This window comes from Phodopus roborovskii, unplaced genomic scaffold (assembly GCF_943737965.1).
Source record: "Phodopus roborovskii unplaced genomic scaffold, PHOROB, whole genome shotgun sequence".
Taxonomy (NCBI): Eukaryota; Metazoa; Chordata; class Mammalia; order Rodentia; family Cricetidae; genus Phodopus; species Phodopus roborovskii.
The window spans coordinates 6004000-6019206 of record NW_026126485.1 but is presented as its reverse complement, the minus strand read 5'-3'; the positions used below and the strand labels follow the sequence as shown (position 1 = coordinate 6019206).

At 42.7% G+C, this 15207-nt stretch overlaps 1 protein-coding gene across 12 annotated transcripts in view; it reads right to left on the bottom strand.

Moving 5' to 3' along the window:
* The window catches only part of Zmynd11 (zinc finger MYND-type containing 11), an 83180-nt gene extending 68188 nt beyond the window's left edge, over nt 1-14992 (bottom strand). For 5 of the 12 annotated variants that reach the window (XM_051194753.1, XM_051194759.1, XM_051194763.1 and 2 more), the window contains exon 1: nt 14111-14272. The gene's annotated coding sequence lies outside the window, so the exon portion shown is untranslated. The other 7 variants (XM_051194762.1, XM_051194764.1, XM_051194758.1 and 4 more) reach the window with 6 other exon arrangements.
* Between the last annotated feature and the right edge of the window lie 215 nt (nt 14993-15207).

Sequence of the window (15207 nt, the reverse complement as noted above, 5' to 3'; positions counted from 1 at the left end):
TGTGCTAATACAGCAGAACAACCAGCTGAAGGTACAGTCATGAGGAGGAAGAGAGAGGGGATGAGTGAGAACAAAGTATGGCACACCTGTAAGAAAAGGCCATGACAAAACGCATCATTCTATGTGCTAACCTAAGAAAACTAATAAAAAACAGAAATTAAACTAAAGCATGTAGTGTGTGTGAATAGTGTGTATATACATACACACATACATACATACATACATACATACACTACACACACACACACATGCTAAAAAATTAACCATAGAAACAGACCAACAAAGATTTACTGATAGAAAGTTACAGGTACATGACTTGTGTAAATAAGGCACTAAAATATATAATACTTGATTTAACCAAATTTAAAAGTATGATGTTCTGAAAATTAAATTTTTCAAATAAATGATTTAAGAATTAAACAATTCTGCCAAGTGTTAGTGGCATTCACCTCTAATCCCAGCACTTGGGAGGTAGAGGCAGGGGACCTCTGTGAGCTAGTGGCCAGTCTGTTGTACCTAATGAGTTCCAGGATACTCTGGGCTACATGGTACTTACTGCTGGGAATACCCATACCTGCTTACAAATGTATATGTTAATACTTTTAATATCCAGAATTGTCCAAACAAGAGTTTCCAGCCAAAGTACTGAATTTCATGGGGGCTTCTTGTGACCACCCTGGGGTCTCGTCATGGGAGTTGTCTGAGGTCACATGATTCTCAGAGTGGAACAGCATCCTAGCCTACACTCAGGTAAGAGTCTGTGGTGACTACAGAACAGAACCATGATAGAGATCAGTTACTAGATAATAAAATAATATGCTGAATAACTGTAGTTTAACAGCATCAACATTCTGAAACCACATTAAAGAGGTGAATGAAGGAAATGAAAACTTTCTGAAATATTTCCAGCCAGCCACTGCCAGCTGAGTTGTCAGTCCTCCTGTCTGGACCAGGAATCACTAAGACCTTACAATTTCCAGAGGATCCCTAACAAGTTCAAGGAGGTGAAATATCCCCCCGCCTGCCTCCCAGAAACTTAGAAATCTAAGAGGTAGAACATGCTAGCACTTTCTTCAGATCTATTTAACTGGTCATTCATGTGTTACAGGGCAACTACTCCAGTCTATACAAAATTAACCAGAATGTTTTGTTGCTCAGTTTTTCAAGAAGGATCTTTTGTAATTTGTTGATTGCATAACATTAAATTTCAAAGCTAAAGAAGGCAGCAACAATTTCGTGCTTTAGAAATGTGACTCACTGGGACACATATTAGAACCATGATTAATGTACTAGAGGGAAAAACAGGGAGGAGTGAGTTATCTGTTAGATGCAAACAGATGTCACTAACTTTAGAAATGTCTGGATGATTTACTTGTACTGACCTTTAAATTCAAAATCATCTTTTAATAAAGTAACTTAATTTTTAAAGTATTTAATAAATCTAATAAATGTTTAAATTATTAAATTAGACCAAAATAAACTTAATTTTAACTACATGAAAATTACCATAATTTATACTCTCAATTACCATTCTATGTAACAGATACACTATAAAGTTGACAATGTTTCATTTTTATTGTACAGAATATGAGCTAGAGGACAAAGTACTAGGGCATGATACCAGTATTTTCTAGAGCAAACAGCTAACACAGACAGGGCTGAGCAGCATGCACCGGAGCTCCTGTCTGCTCCCCAACAGCTATGTCACCCAGAGTCACAAGCATGCTGTCAGCTGACAGTCAACTCCTGAGCAGGTCTGAATAACACAAAGTCCCCATCTGATTTTAGTTTTGGTACTGTCTTGCTGAATCATCTCAAAATGTATAGTATCTTTGAGCATATGAAATATAATTTGAAATCTTAAAATTGTTACACACAATCTGGAGTGTCAGGTAACAGTAGAGAAAGCAACAGCAGACACTGACAAAGCATGAGGGCTTACCTGCCAACTACCACTGTCCTGCAGTTGAGTTTCAAAGCACTATGGCCTGTAATTTGGCTAAAATATGTTTCCTAGTGTGGTGGTTTGAGTAGGTACAGCCCCATCGACTCATGTGTTTGAATAGTTGGCTCATAGGGAGTGGCAGTATCAGGAGGTGTGGACTTGTTGGAGTAGGTGTGGCCTTGTTGGGGGAAGTGTGTCACTGTGGGAGTGGGCTTTGAGGTCTCTTATATGTTCAATATATATCCTGTTGCCTGTTGAGGCAGAGAAACACTGTCTCAAAAAAAAAAAAAAAAAAAAAAAAAAAATGGAGAACTCTCAGCTACTTCTCCAGCACCAAGTCTGCCTGCATGCCACCATGTTTCCTGTCATGATGATAATGGACCAAACCTCTGAAACTGTAATCCAGCTGATTTGTTTTTTATAAGAGTTGCTGTGGTCATGGCATCTCTTCACAGCAACAGAAACCTAAATAAGATATTTACCATCTTGAAAGGGCCTCCATAGGTCTGGTCCCATTTTACATTTCTAACTCATCTGCCGTGGTTGGCTGCTAATGTCTGTATCTAGGGAGAATCCTAGAGTTGATGGGGTGAATTTGCAAGTTTAGAAGAGGAGAAAAGGATCAGTCTTCAAATATGTCTAACTGTTGTTTCTTATGAATGCATAGTTTTCTAAAACAATCCTGTCTTAAAAGGGGCCACAGTGCTCAAGCTAATTTCTAAATCTTGCCAGGGCAGCACTGATCTAGTTCACATGCATGCCACTTTCAAGGAAACCTAAGGTAAACCTGGGAAACTGCCTGCACTTTATTTTGGTTGTTGTTTGTTTTTTGTTTTTTGTTTTTTTTTTCAAGACAGAGTTTATCTGTGTTGCTTTGGAGCCTGTCCTAGAACTAGCTCTGTAGACCAGGCTGGCCTGGAACTCACAGAGATCCACCTGCCTCTGCCTCCTGAGTGCAGGGATCAAAGGCATGCGCCACCAATGCCCAGCCTGCCTGTACTTTGAACTACATTTCCCAAACTTCTACTTCACTGTTTTTGAAGCTGTTCGGTGCACGATAACTAATGAACATTCTGCTGTCTGAGAAACGTGCTCTTTTATTAAACTTTTAGAGTTGTTCTGCCCCTCTCCTAAGTGACATCATGTGAATTTTAAGTGTAATATTTGATATAATGTAAAATTAGTTCACATATTGAGACAAGGGCTGGAGAGATAGCTCAGCCATTAAAGGTTAGCCCACAAAAAATATAAACTGAGACAGGCCCAGAATTTAATGAACAAATATCAAAATAGTAAGATAACACTACATTTAATTATGCCTTATTGTGTCTTCATTCTTTCAAAAGTAAACTATAGATATGGACATTTTCAAAACAGTGACCTAGTGAACTAGCAAACACTATCTGAGCACACCCAACACTGGCTTTACCCCAACCTATGTTCATACAAAATCATAATTTGTGATATTTTGTGTACAGATACACTGGAAGGTAATTATCCTGGAAAGAGGTCATGTTCTATGACCTCACTTCAGTATCAATGCAGGCTTCCCTGAAGAAGGGAGACTGACTCAGAGACCCTGGGATGCTTAGTATAAGCCAGTGAGATCGCCCACAGAGAGAATGTATGTGGCAAAGGGGGCCAGTTTACTGAAATTTGGTAAGTCACAATAAAGGACGTGAAGTGCAAAGGGAAAAGCAAAGTCACGGAAGAGCTTTCGATAACGTGATTAAACTGCAAGCAATTACTGACCTCACAAGTTAGTCTGCAGCCATTCTGGGAATCCCACTGTTCCTTTCTGCAGAGAATCAGCAACTGCTTGGTCAGTCAGGAGAGAGACATATGTTATCGGTACTTTGAAATCAAAACTCCTAAAATGTCTTAAAATGGTCATTTTGTTCTCTAAATGGTGCTGGATCTGAATGTGATGCCCCAAACTGCTATGGCTACCTTGCCGCCTTGAGGTGACTAGCCTTAGAATAAAGCATATGCTGAGTCAACAGAGGAAGAGTGGTCCTTAAATCTGCTGAATGCATTACTTAAGAGCCCATTGTCCTTTTGGGTTTCCAGTACTATGAGACAGTAAGGATGTAATTCAGTTCTTAATGCCAGCTTGAGTCAACCAGTTCTGTTCAGGCTGAGGGCATGTGGCTGATTGTGTGAACCTTTGACCAGGGATATGATTCTGAAGGGACTCAGTGCAGAGCATGATGCCAGACATTTGTAATTTCAGACTGCAGAAGGAAGGTTCTGAGAGCAATCGAAGGGTTACAAAGAAAAGCACATGAAGGGTGGCACTAAGGGAATAAAAAACAGGAGGGACCTACGGGGAGGGATTAGACCAGCAGTCTCCATGAAAGCAGTGATCACTGGGATTCACAACCCACAGGCCTATTTATTCTACGAATGGGTGAGTCTGGGGCAGAGTCTGCTGATGAATGAGAAAAGTAGAGAAAATAAAGATATGTTTTATGTGAGTATTTACAGATGAGAGAGATTTATGAAGGAAGAGAAAAGAAACGCACAGAAATAGGCATAGAATTCACTAAAGATTTTTGTTGTTTGGTTTTATTTGTTTGGCCTTGCTTTATTTGGTCATGATGGGAAGTGTACTAGTATTATCTGGAAGCAAATGGAAGGGGGTCAACATGTTCAGAAGACGGACAAGAGGTTTCTGAAGGGATGCTACACAGAACACGGTGAGGGTTCTGACAGATGGAGGCAGGTTTGCAGATTGCAGTAAAGCATGTTACTTCCTAAAGGCAGTATCTCTGGACCCTGAGAAGGTAACTAGTGTTGACTCCAAGAATGGTAGGGGCAGGGGGCATGAGAATACAAAACATAAGACACTGTGGGAAGTGGAAGTATGATTTCAGTCAGGGAAGTAAGGTAGAACGGGAGAGCCCAGGTGGGCGCACATGCAGGTGTCCAAGGTCCCTCAGTTATACCCACTCCCTCCTTAGTTGTTTCCAGGAGATTGCGAGCAGACCAATGGAACTGGGGTTTTGCCTACACAGAAAATGAAGAGCTGATTCTTTTGACAACATCTACATTCATGTAACCCTCCTATTCTACAAACAGCACTTTGGGTATGTTTAAGAAATATTAAAAGTTTATGTTCTCAAGCCAAGGAAGTTAGGCAGTGACAGAGAGAAACCTTAAACAGTAAGAGTAATATGAAGGTAAAAACAATTATCTATAAAAGGAAAAACAGAGAAATCAAGTCACTGGGCTAATGGCAGGAAGAGGAACTTGACAGATGTCAAATAGCAGTGCTAATTACAAGGGGGGGGGGACCTTATCGAATAAATAAACAGAATGACTTGGTTGATGCTTAAGAGAAAAATGGAAAATTAAATCACAAAGTTGGACTGTGAAGAAATACCGTAAAATGTCCTAATAGGATTATCATCTCCAAGGGAAGAAAAACAAATGTAGAGAGTCTCAATCTACTGCCTTGTACGACTTCCCATCACACAGAGTGGTGATAAAGAGGCCAAAAGTAGTCTGTGGTCCCTCTTCACCACAGTGACAGAAATAGATTGGTGCGGCCATTCTTCAGTGTAGCCTTTCTTCTCAGAGTGCCAACTCTTGCAAGTAAATCAGCCTGTGGGTCCAGCCCCAGGCTCTCTTCTCTCCTCACATCACTGAGTACCATCTGTCCAAGAAAAGCACCTGGACCTACAAATACGAACCCCAACAGTACTGCCATCTAAAAAGTTATGTTTGAGTTCAAATTTTACAAAAAGAAGAAAACAAAACTTCTTTTGTAAAAAGTCTTCTGTAAGAATATTTTCATTTAAATAAAATTCTAACAGCAACAAAAATATAATTCTTCAACGTATATAATCTAGAATGCAAGAATATTTTTCTACACAAAAATATGACATGGTGCCCTCTAAAAGGAGACAGAAGTTTGTGTATGATCACTGCAGATAGTGGTCTACCATGCTGCACCATCCATTCAGAGGAAGAGGTTGCCCACACTGTGGTGAGTGTTTCACCAATAGTACTACTGGTCCTAAATTCCTTGTCTTGTTCCTCTGAAGCCCAGCTGCCATGCATCTTGATTTTTGTAGAGCTGAGGAAGAGTATGATACACTATATTCAAGATGGATCAGATATGGCTGTGCATATTACCAAGTACTGCCTAGTTCCTGGGATCCTGTGAAGCCTCAAAATACTGTAACAGTACAGTGGTGGAGACAAACCTGCAGACACAAGCCATTGTGGCTGCTGCAACAATAAGGCATGCATCTCAGGGACTTCTTCCATAGCAAGGAAGGAAAGCCAGACATTTTAGATACTCAAAGGAACTACTCCTACAATCCATGTGATAGAACAAACTACTGGAGAGGACCTGGAAGGAAGAATAACAAGATGGACTTGGTCCTGCCTTAACTTGGTATGCCAGACTTCGTTGACTCCCCAAGAGAGGCCTTATCCCCTCTGAGAAGTGGAGAGGGGGTGTGGGTGAGAAGGAGAGGGAGGTTGGTATGTAAAATAATTTTTTAAAATGAAAGATAAAAAAGAGAGAGATAACAAGAATGCCTCAAGCATATACAAATAAGAGCTGGAACAATCCCTCAGATGCCCGTACTACTGAGTGCTGAACACCCACGACAGCTGACATGTCTGCCCGAGGGAAACCATGCTCTTAATCTGAGCAATGAGTTAACCCGGAGAGTTCACGTGGAACAAGAATGCTGCTGCTTTACAGGCACACTACAGGGACATCCAAGCTGCATGGAGCACATCTTCTGAGCCCCCTTCATCCCCAGATATGATGCACACTGACTGATGAGTACAACCATATCTGAAACCACCAGGGAGTCATCTTCCCAGATTGGTACTGTAGCATTATTTACATTTCTGAGACATGAGTTCAGGCTTTCTTTAGAGATAAATTTCTCAGGCTACTTGATTATTCTGCTCCTATGAATATTTGATTCACTGATTTTTGGTTCTGAAGATAGAACCTGAGGCCTCATGCATGCACCCCTAGTAGGACTGATTCTTCAACAGTTTCTGAGAAGTAGAGCTAAAGGTCCCAGGACACATAATTTTCTGTGTTATCCCAAAAAAGTATTTTCCAAAGGTGCTCATGCGTGCGCGCACGCGCACACACACACAGATAAAATACTAGAATGGGACTTTGCAAAATTAGAGCCCAGTCCCACCTTTTTTAAAAAAGATGTATTTATTTATTTTGTTATGTATACAATGTTCTGCCTGCATGAATGCCTGCATGCCAGAAGAGGGCACCAGATCTCATTATAGATGGTTGTGAGCCACCCTGTGTTTGATGGGAATTGAACTCAGGACCTTTGGAAGAGCAGGCAGTGCTCTTACCCACTGAGTCATCTTCCAGCCCGCCAAGTCCCACCTATAAAGATTCTGAACCAACATTTTTGTAATAGCAGCAATAAAAATAGTTCAGATGTTCAGGACTTAGTTCCTAATGTGGGTTCCTAATGTAAGTCCTATAGTACAGTCATCTAAAATCACCCTAAAACATTTAAGAAAAAAGAAGAGGTACCAGTTTTAATGTAAGCAAGGTTTACATGATATAATTCTCATTAGCATTTAAAATATACAAATGAACAAAGCAAAAAGTCTAACCTTGAGTTGAACTGATACCTGGTTAGCTTTTAATTAACCCGAGGTGGGGGGAAACAATTTTATTTAAACAATTCTAAGAAATTATCTATTTTTGAATGATTCAAATGATAGTTTCCCACCTGAATTGTCAATCAGAAGCAAATGACTTCTTAAGATTTTATGTGTAGAAGAATACACACACACACACACACACAGAGAGAGAGAGAGAGAGAGAGAGAGAGAGAGAGAGAGAGGCAAAACATGTAGGAATTTTTTTAATAAAAAATTCAGGTATTTTGGTAGTGATATTTAATTTGATATTTCTGTACATATAAGAAAAAGGCTAACTTATGAACACAGTAGACAAGTTACTTTAGACTTTTTTCCTTTTGTAACTTAAAATACATCTCCAATGCCAGGCATTGGTAGCGCACAACTTTAATCCCAGCACTCTGGAGGCAGAAGCAGGCAAATCTTTGTGAGTTTGAGGCCAGCCTGGTCTACAGAGTTACAGGACAGCCTCCAAAGCAATACAGATAAACCTTGTCTCAAAAATTTCCAGTGATAAACTAACCCCAACAGGTCTCACTTTTTTTAAAATAATAAAATCCAAGCAGTTAAAAATAGATAAACTTTATGTTAATTGAGAAAGGGCTCCATATACAATTCTAATTCAAAATTAAGGACTTGTCTCTCAAATAGTGCTTTTCAGATGCAGTTTGGAGACAGAAAAATACTAAGCAGATAAATCCAGAGGTAACAAAAATAAAACTTAAAATAACAACCCTAATAGATTTCAAGTTGAAAAGGCTTCCCCATAATTAGCCTTCATTAAGGGACTGTTTCTTTATGAAAAACTTTGTATAATTACTAAATGAGAAAATCATACTTAACAGCCCACTACAGCATCAGTACTATGACTGCCTGGAGAACGTGATGCAGAATGCTACAGTGCTGCCCATCTCCTTACAGCATGTGCTGTTTGTGGAATCACACCCTTCCACTGTGGACGGCAGAACACACCCTGAATCTGAAGGCTCAGCATGCAGAGAAGCTTCCCAGAATTTAGGATTCAATCCTAATTAACTTAGCCAATTGAGAGACAGTTAAGACTCAAGACAAAGGCTTCCTGTCTTAAGACAGCAAGAAGACTTTAGCATTGAAGTTCATGCCAAGTATTTTTAAGCATGTTTCTCCTACTATAAACACTAAAAGATTTAAGTATCCCCACTCACTACTCTTGAACCTGAGCCAAGATGTGTCTCCATAATATGAGCTGCTATGGCAACGGAGAGAAAATGAACCAATTATCTATGCTTGTTCTTACATTACTAGTTGTCATTAACAAAGAAATTGGAACTAACTTGAACTTTATTTATGGAACATTCTGATTATCAGTTCTCTAATATTCTTTTCTTTCCAACTCCTGCTTTTTCAAATGAACATGGTCTCCCATTCCTATCTCATGTACATTTTCTTTTCTTGCAGATTTATAAAGGTATTTCAGGGAGATGGGTAGATCAGTACAAAATCCCAGAAGGTTCATGGAACTTGGAGAGATTGACAACAACCAACTGAATGTTTGGTGCTCCTAAATTTGCATTCAAACCAGATTGATCATGTCTCTGGGATCTATGGCAACAGGAGTCACCATTCAGGACCTGCTCCCTTACAAAACAGTAACATTTTTCCAAGACACTGTTGTGTGCCTGGGATAGGAAATGCTCACCTGCCAACACCTTCAAAAAATCAAAAAGTGTTGCCATAGGCCACATTTTTTTAAACTTTTTTATTTATTCTGTGTCTTTCACATCATGCATATTGACCCCATTTATTTCCCCATCCCTTCACATCTGCCCCTGCAGACCACCCCCCCCACAAATAAACAAAATTTAAGAGCAAAGAAAAAAATGAAATATTAAAAATCTCATCATGGAAGCTAGCCTATTATTAGGAGTTCAACTGTTAAGTACTTAACTCTAACAATTAACTTAATCTTATCTATTCAATATATATAATAGACCATGCAAGTATGTTTAAACGTTCAAATATATGTTTTACTTTACAGATAATTGCTTTGTATTTACAAGTAATTTTGACTCTGGTTCTTATATAACATTTTCACAGGTAAAACTGAAATGTTCTAAGTCGGGGAGGAAAAAAAATCAGTAACAGCAGGCTTGTCTCTATTTCTCCCTCCCTTTCCTTAAAACTTAAAATGGTCACCCATTTCATGCACGTTTAGTAGTAATGCCACTAAGAAAGACTGCTTTGCTAGGACTTTATATTTAAATTCTCTCTTTGCTACAGCTTTCATTCCTGTCACTCACCCATCATCCTAGGAGTTCCTGAACTTTTTCATGTTATACAGATCACATTCTTTCTCAAAATGCCTGGACTGTCCCCTTCCCCTGCAAGTGGTTCCAGTGCACAGGCATGCATAAAGTCTAGGATGGAGAGCATACTGCTACTAGGCACTGAACTTCCCATAATTAAAAGACTGCTATACTTTTAAGATGACAATATGTAATTTCTTTTCAACTGGGCCAGTGTGGTGGAGACACAGCAGACAATGTTTTACTGTCATGGTACTCACTTCTGTGGTTACACTGCAGGTCCCAAACTTTTCAACAGAGAACCATAGGAAGCCACGGGTCTCTAGACCCTTCAGTTACCAGAGCACAACCAAGCTACACTTCTTAGGACAACATGAGAACAGGTACTGCAAGCAGCTCACCGTTACTGTGTGGGAGCTATGTGCAAATGAAACCAGTTGCCCTTCATCTCTTGTCAACTACTCAGACAACAATTAGGAAAATTGTTGGTGAGGAATGGAATTCATTTCCAGAATGAACTAATGAAAGGACAGAATGGTTGCTCTCTGCAGATTCGCTCCCTATGCAATATAAAACACCACCTGAAGCTCTACAGATAGGGTGGTATAGGTGAGGAAAGTATCAAATTACAGCCAATGGTTAAAAATAACTCTCAGATAGTGTATTTCAGCTATTATTTGTTTAGGGATAATAAATACCAGGGATTAGGAAGTAATGAATTAAAAACAAAAAACACACCATTGTTAAAATTGCCTCAGGGAGCTAAGTATAGTAAAATATATACATACATACACATACATACATATATATTTTTCTACTCTTTATATGATTTGTAAACAAAACGAGGGCACAACAATAGCAAGGGTACACCAAGAGAAGCAAAGTAGCAATATATCAAAATTAAAACTAGAACATTGTGAGCCAGTGAGATGGCTCTGTCCATAAAGTCACTTGCCACAAAAGCCTAGTACATTCCCCAGGATTCCCGAAAGTTGTCTTCTGACTTCCATACTCATGTCACAGCATGCATACCCGTACACACTATGCATATGCATATGTACACAATAACAATAAATCTAGAAAAGTTTTACACATAATGTCCACCACAGAAAACAAAAGCTCTTTCAAAATAGAGGAGTAAGGTCTCTGATTTCATTTGACCCATGTTCTGAGCCAGGCCTATGACACTTGACCTGTGCCAAAATGACCACTTTTGGGAAGTAACCTGCATATGGGCATTTTTGACAAACTATAGATGGGTATATAATCTCCACTTTTTCTTGTATCAGAATCAATAAAACTGATAAAAATTCATTTTAAAGAAATAGGAAACAGCATCTTTCGTCCACAAAACAGTCAAGATGGGAGCTCATTATTAGTTGTGGCTCTATATACATCCTGAATCAAGAAGGAAAGCATGCACTGTAAAGACCTCCCCCACACACACACACAAAAAAAAAATCTGTCCTTACAGTTCCCACCATAAACCTGGCTGGCACTGCTTCAGTTACTCCCCGTTCTTCTTATCCTAACTTGCCAAGAGCTACTAAGTGACCCAAGTGAGACTCAAATCCAAGTCACTGAGCCTTAAGGTCTGTGGGCTTAATCATTACGCCATGACCAAAACCAAAACAACAAAATGAATCTCCCTGAAAAAAAAATTAATGTTAAATTGAAGGTTTGCAAGCAGTGAGATAAGGCTCACTTCTCATTTGATAGTTCTTTTTTCATGACATATTCTCTTTGGTTAGATTTAATGATTTATTAAAAAAAAAAAAGTCAATCAATTGAAAGCTAAAGAGGGTAATAAAAATCTTCCAGCAGCTGGTTAGAGTTTTAAGCAACCACTGTCCTAACAGCATGTGATAGTTCTGTTACAAATGTCAAAAATCTTTTCTCTAATTAGCATCTCAATTAAGTTAAGCTGGAATATGAATGCCTCTATTATTTTCGATCAGAACCACCCTAAACGGAAGTGGAGAGAGGGTTACAAAAAGGTGAAGGTTCAAATAAATCTTTGTCATTCACAGAAGCATGCAAATAGACATCCACCCAGAGCACCAACTTTAGGATAGCTCAAGAAAATTTAAGGAGAACTAGAGCACTGTTCTAACATTCTAAATCAAATTTTCTTTTTAAAGAAAGTACTCACTTGTATAATTGTTTAAACACCTTGTAATTGGTAACTGCAAAAACCAAACTGTCTACCTTAGAGAATATAAGAGATACAGTTTTCACATGAAGGGTCTCTGCAGAAAAAGATAGTATATAAAGTACAGCAATATTCTCAGAGTTCAACAAGAAACATTCTGATTTGATCATAGGCACATTTCATGTCTTCTAATCTTTGATTGTCTGTCCTTTCCATCTTACAGGGTTAGGCAAAATTCTGACTACAATGTAACCAATGAACTTACTACAATTTAAACAAAGACCAGGACATAAATTCACATTACTTCTAGTCCAGCAGTTCTCTACCTGTGGGTTGCGACCCCTTTGAGAACCAGATGACCCTTTCACACGGGTTGCACATCAGATATCCTGCATATCAGATATTTACATTATGGTTCATAACAGTAGCAAAATTAGTTATGAAATAGCAATGGAAAACTTTTATGGTTGGGGTCACAACATGAGGAATTGTATTAAAGGTTGACAGCATTAGGAAGGTCGAGAACCACTGTTTTAGTTGAACACATTTGAGATTTTTAAAAGTACAAAGACCATCTTGCCTGCCAAAACCACTCAAAACTTTTAGAGTACAGCCAGACACTAATAATTTTTAGCCATCAATAAGAATCAGTGACACCCTCCCTCCCCAGTCATCTGAGGTTTGTATCCCATAACAATCAAGCTAAAGGCTGTTCCATTTCTCATTTTATTTTTTAAAAGCATTTACTTTCTGTGGCTCCCAGTGATTATTTTTAATGCTTTTGCCAGCATACAATACAGTTGACTGTAAGAAACAACTCCCAGGTGAAACAGAGAGAGGATCTGAGTGAGAAAAACTCACAAAAACCCCTCAAACTGCCTACCGCTTTGGGGGTAACTTCTCCCTGACTGGACCACTTGGCCACTTCTTTCAGGCTCAAAAACATACACGATGCCAGGCATTGTGTACACATCAAATGAAACCAGCAATTGAATACATACCACAGAAGACACTGGGTACAGTGTATAACTCCTACACTAACATGGGTACTGTGTAAATACTACATATGACACTAGTTACTGCGCATACAACTTTACAGGAAACCAGGTACTGTATGTGTACACAGTATAAGACACTGATCATGCAAAGGATATTAACACCAGATACTCTGTAACACTCTATGACACTTTGTAACCATACACAAAGATACCGCACACACAACAGCACACAATGCTAGATACTATCTACACATCTTATCCCTCCCGGGATAAAGGGCACACAGCTCAGCTGTGCAGTGGCACAGGCCGGAGTTTATACAGATTAAAGGATACTGGGTGCAGCGTGCATACTGCCTGTGACACTGAGTGCTACTCACAAGTCACATAGGACAGACAGTCGGTACCCCGGACACACGGCAAACACTAACTACCACAATACCAAAGACAAAGTCCCACGGACACACCGCAAAGCACCCTCGGCTCGGTCCAGGGAAAAGGCATGAGTGAAAGTTCGGGCCACAGCACCACAGGCAGCATCCCCATCAGCGTCTCTGCCCAGTTCTACATGGGCACAAGGCGGCTAATCCCGCAGGACGGCCGGGAGGACCTGTTGAGGCAGCTGAAGCCTCACAACCCGCTCGCCTGCAGCCCCGGGAGACCGACGGGCACTGGTCTCGGGTCTCGGGAACCGCCGCTTCCACTGCTCCTCTCCGCCCGCCACACGTTCCACGCAAAGGGCCCTCGGGCCTGGCCAGGCGGGAGGCGCTGGGACCCGGCGGGAGGAGCTCACAAGACTCCGCGGCTTCGGGGCGCCAGCAGGCCGCGCGCGGTTCTCCGCGGCCTTCCCCCGGGCCTGCTCCTCGCGGCTGCCTGAGGCAAGAGGCGCCGGACCGAGGGAAAGTGCCCAGCCCGCAGGCCTCGCCGGCCTGGGGCAGCCCCCGAGGCCACCATCAGTCGCCGCCCGCCAGAGAGGCCGCGGCCCCGGCAGCAGCCACAGCTCAGGCCGCGCCGCCGCCACGGACGCCAACGCCCGTCCCGCCGCCCAGCCGCCCCGCCGCCGCCGCCGAGCTTTCCCCACCATTATGCTCCGCTCCGCCGCCGCCGCCGCCGTCGCCGCCGCCGCGCCCGGCCCTCCCTCCGGAGCCGCCTCCTTCCCGCCGCCCGGCGCCTCTCGGGCCTCAGCCGGCGACGGGCGCGGGGGGCGGGGGGGACGCAGGCCGCCGCCTCCTCCTCCCCGCCATCTCCTCCCTCCTCCCCGGCTCCCCCCGCTGGCTCCGCGCAGAGGGCTCGGGGCTCGAGGGGCGCCATGTTGGCGGCGGCTTTCACCACAGAAAATGGCTCAGCGCGCGCCGGGGCGAAGCCTGGTGAGGCGGCCGGGGCGTCGCGCGCCGGCTGGAGGCCTGGACCGCCGCGCGCACTCGCTCGCTCACTCACCGCGTCTCCTCAGCCCGACGACGGCGCGGGGCCTTCGGGGCTGCAGAAGATGCCCGCGGGGGAAAGCTGACGCTCCCCACTAAGCGGCGGTTCACATGGCTCAGGCGCGGCGGCCGGCCGGGCTCGCAGCCTCCTCGGAGTTCATTGTGTGCGCTCGAGTGTTTCCCCGCGCGGGGCCGGGCCGGGCAAGCGCGGCCTGGGCCGAGCCGCGCACGGGGGGCTCTAGCGGCGGGCGCGGGACTTGCGCGGCCCGCGCTGCCTCCCCGCCCCGAGGCCGGCCGGGGGAGCCCGCCGCACCCGCTCCTACCTTCCCTAGACCTGTCTTCCGCGCCTCTCTGCGAAATCGGTTTCAGCATATTCTAAGGGGTCCACACACGAACTCCATATCAACACACACGTGCAAGCTACGTACGTGCAGGCACGCTGGAGCCGAGCACCGACACAGGAGGGTAGCATTGTTAGGAGCCGGCCAAGCCCGGTGGGCTGCGATGCGGCTCGCGGGGTGGACCGGCTCTGCGACTTGCTTGGTACCTAATGGCTCCGTGCTGGACGAGCACTCGCCCGTGTACTGACCCGAATGGGTAAGATAGTTTCCCTCTTTTTTCAGCCCTGTGCTCAAAAGAGAGTCGCAAGACACCTAAGTCCCCGCGTCCTGTGAATGCACAAATGGAACATTTAGAAAGAATGGACCACCCATTATCAATCTAGCTAGAACATTACAAATTGCTGGAAGAACTAGGT